The 14,111-nt window shown below is 36.5% G+C and overlaps 1 protein-coding gene across 5 annotated transcripts in view; it reads right to left on the reverse strand.

Annotated features, from left to right (window-relative positions):
* The window catches only part of MAP2K5 (mitogen-activated protein kinase kinase 5), a 242,706-nt gene that overhangs the window by 208,756 nt on the left and 19,839 nt on the right, over nt 1–14,111 (reverse strand). Inside the window, exon 1 of one of the 5 annotated variants that reach the window (XM_069458462.1) lies at nt 1,401–1,405. The exons of the other annotated variants lie outside the window; for them this stretch is intronic. The gene's annotated coding sequence lies outside the window, so the exon portion shown is untranslated. Of the gene's footprint in view, nt 1–1,400; nt 1,406–14,111 lie in introns of those variants that run through there. 5 annotated transcript variants of the gene reach the window in all.

Below are 14,111 nucleotides of genomic sequence, written 5' to 3' on the forward strand. Positions count from 1 at the left end.
AGGCTCTTTGCCCTAATAACAAATAAAGTGAAAGTGGATTTTTGATAGCTATGGACTGATGTAAGTGTACCCTGCTCTCCAAAGGCTCTCAAACTGTAAAGGAAAGTGATCCTCTCCTTCTCTGGACCTAAAACTATATACATACAGCATAAACATGTGCAACACACTCTCTGGAATACATACTAAGGCAAATGTCTTTCATGAGATTCTGTTCCTTAAAACCACAGAAGTACAGCACTCGCCATTACTCAAACAGTGATGACAAGTAAATGAAATATCAATCATGTAGGCTGTCAACCTTTTGGGACAGCAATAACTGTTAACAAGTAGTCTGGAAAAATTGTCCGAAAATGACTTGTCCTCAGCACACAAGTATTTGAGGTTTCCATGGAAAATTAAGATGCCAGTGGCTATTTGGAACATTGCTCAGGTATTCTCTTTAATGGGAAATTTGCCGGTTATTGATCCACAGCATGTACCCCCTTGCTTCTGAAAGGCTGCAAGCAACTTTCCAATCAGTGGCTGTCAAAAAAATTACTGCCTTTTTGTACTGATACAAGACAACAGCAATGGTGGTGTTCTCCTATAGCTAATGCTTTTCTTTAATTAACTGCTATGTACAATAGGTTAGTAATTTCAGTTACTACTTCACCATAGTCCTAGAAATCAAGACAAATAAAATATCCTTATGCTTTATCTAACAAATTAATTATAGAGTTGTCTAAAACTGGTGCTTGGGGTCAAGTTTGAAAACAAATAACCTCAAATGTAAAGGGTCAGAACAGGTGCAATGCATTTTTTCCCTACTATAAAACCTTGCATGCATGAAATTGACCTGTTTTCCAGTTTTATTTATTTACCTCACAAAATAAATAAAAAGTTTCCCTTTCATTTTAGGTTTGTGCCAAATCAATTGGCAAACTACATATACTTTTATAGTCATTGTGAGAATTTTTAAGCAATCCATAAACATCTCTTTGTACTATGATTAACGCAGTCACAGTAATGATATCAAGCATGCCACCTACCAGTGTCTCTAAAACAAGTAATTAGGTTTTGTTTTTCGTTTTTGACATTTCCTCCAAATCCAAGTATATTTATTTTCTCTTGCTGAAATAGTGAGTTTGATCTGTGTTTGTATTAATGAGGAATCTTGTGTTCCACACAGCAAAGTAATTCACCATCAAGAACATGCTCCAAAGGGTGATAAACTCACAGTGTGGGCCCACTCTACACAACTGACCCTGAGTCAGAGTGCTCAGACCTAGACATCTCATCACTGGCCATCTCCTAGCACCTGACCTCAGCGAGGAAAGGCTCACTGGGCCTCACTTTACTCATTTGTAAAATGAAGATAGGATCTACCAGAGCACAGCTATGAGACTCATGTTAGAAAACACATATGACAGCAATTAATAAACTGCAAAGCAAATTGTTTTTAGATTTTGATCTTCTCTGTATCTTTTTAAACATATTCTTCTTTTAAAGGGATTCTCCCCAATTTCATTCTAAATAGTGATAAAATACAGATAATGATAACAAAGACTTCTACTAGACAAAAACAAAAAAGCAAACAAAAAACCCTATACCTAGTATACCAAGATACTTAACATGACTTGGACAGAAAAGTAACAAAGTGACCAGGATAACATTAATGAAACCATTACCTGAAGTTATCCAGATAACTTCTTTATCTTTACCTCCATAATCCCATCCTGGCTTTTATTACCCCTAACACAAAGCTCTGCACACAGTAGGTGTTCAATAAATACTAACTGATTGAAATGGGGTTGAATTCTGATTCTGCCACTCGTTAACGTGTACAGCCTTCAGGAAGTCATTTAACCTTTTGGAATATTAGTTTCTCCAAATGAGAGTAAAAACCTCTACTCTGACTACTACATAGGGTTACTGTGAGGCTCAAAAACTAAACTGCAGCAATAGAATTAGTTAGTGAAGGCACTTTGTAAACTGTAATGCATTAGTTGAGAAATTAAAAAGTAAACCTCCTAATACTGAAACAATACTAAGCACACCACTTTCTATCTTAGTAGAAATGTTCCAGTATTTTAAAATGCAAAAATAATTATGTATATGAAAGAGTACAAAATATTGTGCTCAAACTAATACATGAGCAGCAGTTATAAAATGTGTTTTCTGTTGCTACCCCTTGTATAATCTGTTACATGCAGTAATTGCAGCAATAATCAATAAGCTGAATAAAAGATTAATCAGTTTTGTGATTGCTAATGGAAACTCCAGTACCAGACTCAGATTAGTTTCAGAGTCCCTCTGAGATGTTCTTCAAAATCCTTAAACAATTTTAATAAGGATATGACAAAGTTTAGCATAGTTATCAAAAAAATCTAATTAATTTGAAACAGAAGGCCAGATTCAACAAGGGGATAACAAGTACAATTTTTGGCTTTGTTTTCTTTGCAAGTTTATCAGTGTTCCTGTTTGTTATGAACCTAATTCTAATTCTAACAGCACAATTCAATCAATAATTACATTTTTTTCTTCATGGAAATCTGCCATATAAAAAACATCACAGTTTAATTTTATAAGGCACAAGTTCTCTATTGAGAGAGGAGAGAGAGAGAGAGAGAGAAACAACCATCACTCATTGGATACCTATGTATATGAGGCTCAGTACTACATATTTGTGTTTATTCACTTAATTTCTCACAACCCTATCCCATTCTCAAATATCATCACCTCTATTTAACAGATGAAGCAAACGGTTTATCAGTAAACAAAGAAAAATACTCCTTTCATTCTAGTCCATGCACTCAGAGCATAAAACGTACGCTTACTGTGTAGACCGGGTTACTGAGTGAGTAGACTACTGAGCTGGCAGAGAGCTCTGGCTTCTACGCTCACACCCTGTGTGGGTCAGGCCGTGTCACCTGATCGTTCACTGACTGGGGAAGCAGTACAAAGACATCTGTGCTGATGGGTGACCTCTGGCTCTTTCTTTGGCAGCCCTCCTGGTTTTCCTACCTCTCCAACCACTGTACTCAACTTCCTGTAAGTAGTTCTTTCCCTCCACCTCCTTTAAATGCTGGAGTTCCCCATGGTTTTTCATCAACCTTCTCTTCTCATTTTATGCTCTCCTTAAGTTACTTTAGCTACTTCAAAGGTTTCAATTACCAGAGGAGTCACTGAGACTAATTAGGAACTGATGAATCACAAATCTTTATTTCCAGCCCAGATTTGTCTCCTAAGACTCAGAACATATCCAACTGGTTGTCCAGAGCCTCCTCCAATTCAACAGGTCCAACACCGAATTCTCTACCTCTCCCATCCCTCCTTCATACCCTAGAGCTGTCTTCTGCTGCCTGGGTTTACTACCTCAGTAAATGCCACAACTATGATCCAGTTTCCCAAACCAGAAATCTGGAAGTAATCCAGACCATCTCTCTTCCCCTATTCCCCACATTTAATCACCAAGATTTATTAACTCGACATCCTCTCCACTTCTCAAATCTGTTAACTTCTCACCAGCCCTATTACCACCACTGTCTTTCACATGGAAAGCCCCCTAAATGGCTTCAGAAATTTTCTTCCCCAAGCCACCCTCCAGAGATATGAGATGTGATCATGTCACTTCCCTGCTCCCTCGAGCTAATGGCTTCCATGACCTAGCCCATCTTCCACCCTCATCCCAGACCCTCCCTCTCCCACTGTCCATAAAGACTGAATCAGAGGGAGCTCCTCCTGAATTTACTGTGCATTCTTTCACCTCTGAGCCTGTTTGGTTTTTTTTTTTTAATTGTTATGGATACATAATAGTTGCATATCTTTATAGGGTACACATGATGTTTTGTACACAGGCATACAATGTAAATTAATCAAATCAAGGTAATTAGGATAGCCATCACCTCAGGCATTTAACATTTCTTTGTGTTAGGAACATCCTAATTCCACTCTTTAACTTATTTTAAAGTATATCTTAATTTATTGTTGTTTATAGTCACTTGGTTGTTCTATCAAATATTGTTCATTCTATCTAACTATATTTTTTATTTTTTTTTATTTTTATTTATTTATTTTTTTGAGACAGAGTCTCTCTCTGTTGCCCAGGCTAGTGTGAGTGCCGTGGCGTCAGCCTAGCTCACAGCACCCTCAAACTCCTGAGCTCAAGCGATCCTACTGTCTCAGCCTCCCGAGTAGCTGGGACTACAGGCATGCGCCACTATGCCCGGCTAATTTTTTCTATATATATTTTTAGCTGTCCATATAATTTCTTTCTATTTTTAGTAGAGATGGGGTCTCGCTCTTGCTCAGGCTGGTCTCGAACTCCTGAGCTCAAATGATCCGCCCACCTCGGCCTCCCAGAGTGCTAGGATTACAGGCGTGAGCCACCGCGCCCGGCCTATCTAACTATATTTTGCATCCATTAACCATCTCTATTTTATTCCCTCCTCCCCACTACCCTTCCTATCCTCTGGTAACCATCATTCTACTCTCTATTTCCATGAGATTAATTGTTTTTAATACTTAGCTGTCACATGGGAGTGAGAACATGTGAAATTGTCTTTCTGTGCTTGGCTTATTTCACTTAACATAATGTTCTCCAGGTCGATCTATGTTGGCGCAAATGGCAGTACTGCATTCTTTTTATGGCTAAATAATATTCCATTGCATACATATATATATATATACACACACACCACAATTTCTTGATCTGTTGATAGACACTTAGGTTAATTCCTTATCTTGACTATAATAATGCTGTAATAAACATGGGAGTGCAGATATCTTTTCAATATACTGAATTCTCCTCCTTTGGATATATATCCAGCAGTGGGATCACTGGGTCATTTGCTAGCTCTATTTTTAGTTTTTTGAGGAACCTTCATACTATTGTCCATAGTGGTTGCACTAACCTGCATTCCCACCAATAGTATACAAGCGTCACTCTTTCTCCAAAGCCACGCCAGCATTCATTATTGCCTGTCTTTTTATTAAAAGCCATTTTAACTGGGGTGAGATGATATCTCATTGTAGTTTTGATTTGCATTTTTCGGATGACTAATGATGAGTATTTTTTCATATACATGTTGGCCATTTGTATGTCTTCTTTTGAGAAATGTCTATTCAGATCCTTTGCTCATTTTTTAATTGGATTATTTGATTTTTTTTTTCCTATGAGTTGCTGGAGCTCTTTATATATTCTAGGTATTAATCCCTTATCAGATGGGTAGTGTGCAAATATTTTCTCCCATTCTGTGGGTTGTCTCTTCCCTTTGTTGACTGATTGTTTCCTTTGCTGTGCCGAAGCTTTTTAGCTTGATGTGATCCCATTTGTCCTATTTTGCTTTGGTTGCCTCTACTTTGGGGGTATTACTCAAGAAGTCCTTGCCCAGACCAATGTCCTGAAGCATTTCCCCAATGTTTCCTTTTAGTAGCTTCATAGTTTCAGGTCTTAGATTTAAGTCTTTAATCCATTTTGATTTTGTACATGGCAAGAGATGAGGGTCTAGTTTCATTCTTCTGTATACAGATACCCAGTTTCCCAGCACCATTTACTGAAGAAACTGTCCTTTCCCCAACGCATGTTCTTGGCAACTTTCTTGAAGGTAAGTTCACTACACATATGTGGATTTATTTTGGGGCTCTCTATTATGTTACATTGGTCTGTTTTTATACCTGTACCATGCTGTTTTGGTTACTACAGCTCTGTAGTATAATTAGAAGTCAGGTAATGTTATTCCTCCAATTTCGTTCTTTTTGCTCAGGATGGCTTTGGCTATTCTGGGTCTTTTGTGGTTCCATATAAATTTTAGGATTATTTTTTCTATTTCTGTGAAGAATGTCATTGGTATTTTGATGGAGATTACACTGAATCTGTAGATTGTTTTGGGTAGTATGGACATTTAAACAATACTGATTCTTCCAATCCATGAGCATGGAACATCTTTCCATTTTTTTGTGTACTCTTCAGTTTCTTTCATCAATGTTTTATAGTTTGCATTATAGAGATCTTTCACTTCTTTGGTAAAGTTTATTCCTAGGTATTTTATTTTATTTGTAGCTACTGTAAATGGGATTACTTTCTTGGTTTCTTTTTCAGATTGTTCACTGTTGGCACATAGAAATGCTGCTGATTTTGTATCTTGCAACTTTACTAAATTTATCAGTTCTAATAATTTCTGGGTAGAATCTTTATGTTTCTCTAGATATATGATCATGTCATCTGCAAACAAGGATACTTTGACTTCTTCCTTTCCAATTTGGGTGCCCTTTACTTTGTTCTTTTGTCCAATTGCTTTAGCTAGAACTTTCAGTACAATGTTGAATAACAGTGGTGAAAGTGGACATTCCTGTCTTGTTCCAGATCTTAGAGGAAAGGCTGTCAGTTTTTCCCCATTCAGTATACTAGCTGTGGGTCATATCATATCTATATATGGCTTTTATCATATTGAGGTAAGTTCCTTCTATACCCAGTTTTTTGAGAGTTTTTATAATGAAGGGAAGTTGAATTTTATCAAATGCTTTTTCAGCATCAATTGAAATGATCATAGGTTTCTGTTCTTTGTTCTGCTGACATGATGTATCGCATTGATTGATTTGCATATGTTGAAAGATCTTTGCATCCCTGGGATGAATCCCATTTGATGATGATGAATAATCTTTTTAATGTGTTGTTGAAGTTGGTTTGCTGTATTTTGTTGAGGATTTCTGCATCTATGTTCATCAAACATATTGGCCTACAGTTTTCTTTTTTTTGTTGTGTCTTTGTCTGGTTTTGGTATCAGGGTGATACAGGCCTTGTAAAATGAGTTTGGGAGTATCCCCTCCTCCTTAATTTTTTGGAATAGTTTAAGCAGGATTGGTATTAGTTTTTCTTTAAATGCTTAGAATTTAGGAGTGAAACCATCAGGTCCTGGGCTTTTCTTTGATGAGAGACTTTTTACTACTGTTTCCATCTTGTTACTTGTTATTGGTTTTTCAGGTTTTGGATTTCTTCCTGGTTCAATCTTGGCAGGTTATATGTGTCTAAGAATTTATCCATTTCTTCTAGGTTTTCCAATTAATTGGCATATAGTTGCTCTTAGTAGTCTCTAACAAGCCTTTGGATTTCTGCAGTATCGGTTGTAATGTCTCCTTTTTCATCTCTGATTTTATTTATTTGGGTTGTCTTTTTTCTTAGTCTTGCTAAAGATGTATCTATTTTATCTTTTAAAAAATCCAATTTTGTTTTATCTTTTATATTTTTTGTTTCAATTTTTTTTATTTCTGCTCTGATCTTTATTATTTCTTTTCTTCTAATAATTTGGGGTTTGGTTTGCTCTTGTTTTTCTAGTTCTTTGAGATGCATTGTTAGGTTATTTGAAGCTTTTCCACTTTTTTGATTTAGGCACTTATTGCTATAAACTTTCCTCTTGTTACTGCTTTTGCTGTATCCCATAGGTTTTGATAGGTTGTGTTTTCATTTTCATTTGTTTCAAGAAACTTTTTAATTTCTCTCTTAATCTCTTCATTGACCCAATGGTCATTCAGGAGCATATGGTTTAATTTCCATGTGTTTATATATTTTCCAATGTTCCTCATGTTACTGATTTCTAGTTTTATTCCATTGTGGTCAGAGAAAATTCTTGGTATAATTTTAATTTTTTTTAATTTTTTGACTTGTTTTGTGGCCTAACATACGGTCTACCCTTGAGAATGATCCCACAAGCTGAGGAGAAGAATGTGAACTTTGCAGCTATTGGATACCTCTGAGTCTTTAAACATGCTGTTCTCTCTGTCCCAAACATCCTTCCAGTCTTCTTGCCCTAGCTTACTCCACCTGGACACCACCATCTCCAGAAAACCTTCTCAGTTCCCAAAGCTAGATTAGGAGCTCCTTTGTGCTCACAGAGCACCTAAGGCTTAAGCATACCATAGTGTTTATCACTCTGCCTGGTAATTATGAGTGTTTCTTGTCCTCCCACACTGACCTCTGTTTCCTTTTTTGCTAATGTCTCTAACAAGACCATGAGCTCCTTGAGGGAGCTATATGCTTGCTGCACCCCCCCATCACCTAGCATAGCGTTTGGCCAGAGACCTGCTATCCAATAAACATTTGCTGCATGAAAAATTGGCTGTATGAATAAGGGAGTAAATCAGTGAGTGAGTGATCTCAGGTCTCAGCTCTCTATTTACTAGCTGTGTGACCTCAATAAAGGCATGCAATTGTTTGTGCCTCAGTATCTTCTGCTATAAAAATGGAAAAAATATCTGCCTTGCTCAACTTATAGAGGTGTTAAGAAGATCAAAATTAAAGGAGCTGGTATATGGGAAATCTTACAAGTACTTTTAAAAAATCTTGAAATAAGGCATGGTGCTATTAATCTCCCACCTCTAAGCAAGAGCACATACAAGAAAAATGTTCATAACAATAGGGTGACACAAAAAATACTAAACAAGATCACTGAAATATATGGACCAAGTACAGAGGTAGAATTTAACTAATTGCTTTAATGAGGTTGAGTCAGTGTCCCCTCTGTTTCCCTCAATTATAACAGTACTATAAATACTAAAGGGTATTATGGGGAACATTATTTCTTTTCTAGAAGCTCATGAAGGGCAGGGACCATGTCTTATACATTTTATTATCTCTTATGGCAGAGAGGTAATAACCTAGGATCTATATGGCCTTTGAGAGATCCTTGAAGCTCCTAAAATATGTGAAATGTATTATGTGAATTTTCTAGGAGAAGAATAAACAGCTTTCCTCAGATTTTCAAAAAGGTCATGCCTCCAAAAACCTAAGAAATCACTGCCATATAGTACCTAGTACATAACAGGTATTCCACAAATGTTTATAGGACAGAGACAGGCAGGAACTAATGCAGACATGGTAACTACTCTCATTGGTCATATCTTCAAACTTACTCAGCAGCAAGTCTCCCATACAAAGGAAATATCAGGCCTATTTACTATTCCTCCATACATTTATAACAGGACAGTTTCCTAAATCTCTCCTTAGTATTCCTTCTAACAGACAACATAATTGGTGCAGTATTTCACTTATAAGGAATACTCATGCTGGTTTTTCCCTACTAACAATAAAATTTTCAAATTCCAGTTTTGTCAATACTGCAAGCATACCCCATTATATGTAGCTCAGTCAGTAATTACAGCAATAATCAATAAACCAACAACTATTTGCAGTCCATAGTTAATTTATTAGTTTTCCCAGTGAAGAACCCAACAATCTTAATTCTGTCAAATGGCTACAGATTCAATTACAACACTACTCAGATGTGTCATCAGTTATACCTTCTTTCAATTATTTCTTATACTTTACATTAAGAGACTTTTCCTCTGTGATACTGACCTCTCACAAAGCACACAACTGCCCCAGTAGTGAAAAATAACATTTGAAGCCAATCTATTTTGAATACCAAATTAATAGCCACATTTATTTACCTGGCTTCAGGTCCCCTGACTCCCTAATAACTCATTGTCCCTGCCATGAGGAAACAACAACGTGCCCAAGCTCTTCCTTAAATGACTTGACCAAGAGGGTGCACATACGGTCATGGATTGATTAGATGGTAAGAAAGAAAATCACAATCAAAAGTCTTCCAGTGTAAAGGTCAACAGGGAACAACTCTGGGACCTGTTTACAGGCTAATGTTATTGGATAGATGTATTTATTAATGATTTAGAAGTGAAAATGACAGCAAGTTGGCTAAGTTTAATGATAACACCATTTGGATAAAACCATAAAGCACGTTAGGGAGCTCCAGATGGTCTTAATAGAAGTCTGGGCAGCCAATAGCAGATGAAATTCAACTTGGCTAAGTTTAAGGTAATGTGTGTTGGCAGAAGGAGTTTAAATTTATATTCAGTGATAGGTCCAAAACTTGTAGGATCATCTTAGCAGAAGCTTTCAGAGTCATCACCATGGTTAGTTTAGGGCAGTGTCTATACCAGGAATAGGGACCCTGAAGCCTTGGGGCCACACGTGGCCTTCTGGATCCTTGAGAGCAGCCTTATGACTGAATCCAAATTTTACAGAACAAATCCTTTCAATAGACTCTACACTAACCTTTCATCTGATTTCTAGGCTGAAGCAATTCTGCTATACCTCTAAAGTAGGAGAAGTTTAATAGTAGCTTCAGGAAACTTGCCACTTAAATAAAACGGGACCATCCAGTCACGTAGACAGTAAGCCACATGGGACACTCTGTTATAAATAGGCTACATGAGCCTTCCACAGAGATGAAGCTGAACTAGGAGCAGACCCACATTAGAGACAAAATGTTGGTGGTTCAAAGCTACTGTTCCAGCAGTCCCCAGCATGCTTTGGTGCCACCAACGCTGAGGCCTGCTCATGCTCATCTTTTCCTTTGCTTCTAAGAACTGCATAAGAAAGCCCTTGTTCTGACCCAAATTTGAGTATGCCTCTGCTCCTTGATACCAAACATGACCCAAGATATATCATAACAGGGGCTACATAAGGGGGTACTACATTTTTATCACTACTTCGAGGGTATCCAAATGTCCCAGACAATACAGTGAAGACAGTTAAAATAATCTGCCTCTAGGAAAAAAAAAAAAGTTTTATTCTTTAACTAGGACGAGAAAACAAAACAAAAACTTTACTTACAGCTTGGTGCATGTCACTATTTGAGTAAATAAACTAATTTCTAAAATAATTTATTTCCTTCAGTTTCCCTTTCTCACTCTTTTTATCATTTCTCCAGCTTACCTGAAAAATATACTGTATTGTCAGTTGCTTGGATAAACTGCAGTGAATACAGGGACTAACCACTCATTGAAGGCTGAGCTGATTTTGCCACCTGCAAAGTAAGTTCAAAGTAGGATCTGTGGCCAGGCGTGGTGGCTCATGCCTATAATCACAGCACTTGAGGAGGCTGAGCTGGGAAGATCACTTGAGGCCAGGAGTTTGAGACCAGCCTGGGCAATACAGTGAGACCCCCATCTATACTGAAAATAGAAAAATTAGCCAAGTGTGGTGGTGCACACCTGTACTCCCAGCTATTTGGGAGGCTGAGTCAAGAGGGTCACTTGAGCCCAGGAGTTTTAGGTTACAGTGAGCTACGATGATGCCACTGCACTCTAACCCAGGCAAGAGAAGGAAACTCTGTCTCAAAAACAAAAACAAAAACAAAAACAAAAAAACAAAAAACAGTAGGACCTATTTAACATGAGACATATTTAAAAGTACCACGTGGAAAATGAGCTTCCAACCTCTTTGCTCTTTAAAGAAAACTTCCTAATAGCAAAGGGCCTGAGGCTATTAAACATTCAACTCCTAAAGAGGCAACAAATTTTGTGGTAAAACATAGCCTTGTAGGTAAGGTCAAAATCTTTAAAACTTAAGATGCCCACAGAGTATTTTTTACGTTCCTGATCAAACTCAGAATGTCAAAAAGCATTATTTTTTACAATCAGGAAAAAAGTAGTATTTGTAAAGCTTCCTCAGCAAGACTTCAATAGATACCAAAATATAAACCTTATTTAAAACAACCAGGAAGGCTGGGCACTGTGGTTCATGTAATCCTAGCACTGTGGGAGGCCAAGGCAGGAGGACTGCTTGAACTCAGGAGTTCGGAACCAGCCTGAGCAAGAGCGAGACCCCAACTCTACGAAAAACAGAAAAATCAGCTGGGTATTGTGGCACATTCCTGTAGTCCCACCTACTCAGGAGGCTGAGGCGGGAGGAGCACTTGAACCCAGGAGTTTGAGCTTGCAGTGAGCTATGATGAGCCACTGCAGTCTACTGGGGGTGACAGAAAAAGGTCCTGTCTGAAGGAAAAAAAAGGATAGTCAAAATGATGAAAATTATTTTTGCTTATACTGTGCTCCACTCATACAAGCCTCTCAATATCAAGAGAACCAGATGTAATAAATCCTTTACTAGACACAGGATTTAGCAAAAACAAAAATATACAGCTGAGTTTCCTAATGAAAAGTCACCCCAAATCAGAGGTTAACAATAAAATAATCCCTTTCTAGAACTGGACCTCAATAGCATTACCAGACAACAAATACAAACAGATAGAAGGAGAAAAGCATCATACTTATTTTCAGTTCTTCTAGAAAATGAGAGGGGAAAAAAAGAACAACAAATCTAAACTACATTAAAGGAATATTTAACAGGGTCCTTTAAATAATTAGTAATGATCAGGTATTTAGTTTTCAGAATATGTAGGTTGTGTCTATTTTTTTTTCCCTAATAAAGCATTTCACATTCTAATTAAAAAAATACTTTATGGAGGAATTAAAAAGATACAATAGTGTCAGAGGAAAAGCCATGATCCCAGAAGTAGAATATTCTAACAACATAACTTACAAGAAACTATGCTATAAAAACAGATTGTTGATTAACACAAACTCATAACAAAACGCAGAGAGCTATCACAATGGTTCTGTAATAACACTTCGCTGCTGAATTCTTTCAATACATTAAATATCTCCTTGGAGACCAAATTACTTTACATTTTCTTAAAAGACAATTTATTATAGCTTTGTTTTCTTCTCATTATCTCTTAAAAATATATCTAATGAAGGAAAGAATAGAACTTCTAAATAACTTACATAAAATGCTACTAATGTATGACAACAGACTTTGGTTTAATATGTTGGTTATTATTTAACAGCACACAACAACCTATTGTCATGACAAATCCTTACCACAATACGATATTCTATGTGTCATATGTATCAAAAACCACTGTATGCCATTATTATGGCACTCATAAAATTAACAGCTTCAGGCTGCTAGCGATTTAAATAATTGATAAGTTTTCAATTAAAAAGGCAACATTTTCAGGTCTAATACAAAAATCTATTTAAATTACTGATAAAAACTTACACTTGTATTGGCCCAAAGCCAGAAAATGCTTGCATTCGAGGGAGAAGAAAAGTAATTCTCCAAGTTTCAACTCAGAGGTTGCAAATTTGTTTTTATTCTTATGCAGACATATAGGCTGTTTATTCACTTAACCTTTGTAATCAATAGAAAAGAATGATTAAAGAACTAATGGTAAAAAGTGTCTCTATTTTTGCTTTTAAAGAAATACTAAGGTGACCACAGATTGAATTTCATATGAAAAACTAGGCTGGGTTTGTTTTTTAAAAAACAAAATGTGCTCATCTGTCAGTATCTTCCCTATGCCACTACATCAAATCCTGTAATCAAACTTCAAGGCCAAACTGAACCTAAAAAATAAATACCAATACAAATTTTTAATAACAGGCTGGTAATCATGAGAACTAATAACCAAAATCTATTGTGAGATTAGGTCCAAATAATTCTCTTTATGGCAAAACTGCAACCCAAAGGAATTTCAACATAAGAACCGAGACAGATCAAAATGATAGCCAACCAATCTTGTTTGTGCTTTTTGCAAAAGATATTCACTTACTCTTTACCTTTTAAATGTTTATTTGAGCGTTTGACTCTATACAAACAAAGGGTATGCGATAGTAAAGGCTACAGCAAAAGACAAGAGGAAAAGGAGACCCATTTAAGTTTTAAATTATTTAAAATACGTTAACTCTCTCAGACATATTTTCATTTCAAAATATCTTACTGAAACACTCAGTGTCAGAAAAATGGAGCTCTACCTTTATGTACGTGAAAATCGGGGGGGGGGGCCCTCAGTTTCCAACTATAAATATTTATTGGGTGAATTAATGAGAAAACCTGAAGCTGATCAGCCAGACCACAATCCATGGACCCGTGCCAATGCATAAAAAGTTTTCATCCATCCACAGCAAAATAAGAAAAAACAATAATAATGTAGCGATTGTACACAGAACTAAATATACTCACTTTAAAGAAATGGTCATCTTTACTTTTGAGATATGTCTTGCCCACTGTTTTACCCTTAAAATGACTCCAACTTTTTTTTTTGTTAATTAAATAATGATAATAGATAATTTTCATTAGTTTACTTATTTTACTCATGTTTATATTTGGTAAAATTAAAAGTTACCATGTCTATGTCTGTCCCCCAACATAAAAATGAAAAACTGATTAGTTCATGAAATGCAAACATTTGGGGATCAATGAGCTAGATGACTTCTATTCAGACTAAAAAGTGGCTCCCAATCATGACTCTAGTATTTTGTTACAACAC

The sequence above is a fragment of the Eulemur rufifrons genome, chromosome 2, assembly GCF_041146395.1.
Source record: "Eulemur rufifrons isolate Redbay chromosome 2, OSU_ERuf_1, whole genome shotgun sequence".
NCBI classification, from domain to species: Eukaryota; Metazoa; Chordata; class Mammalia; order Primates; family Lemuridae; genus Eulemur; species Eulemur rufifrons.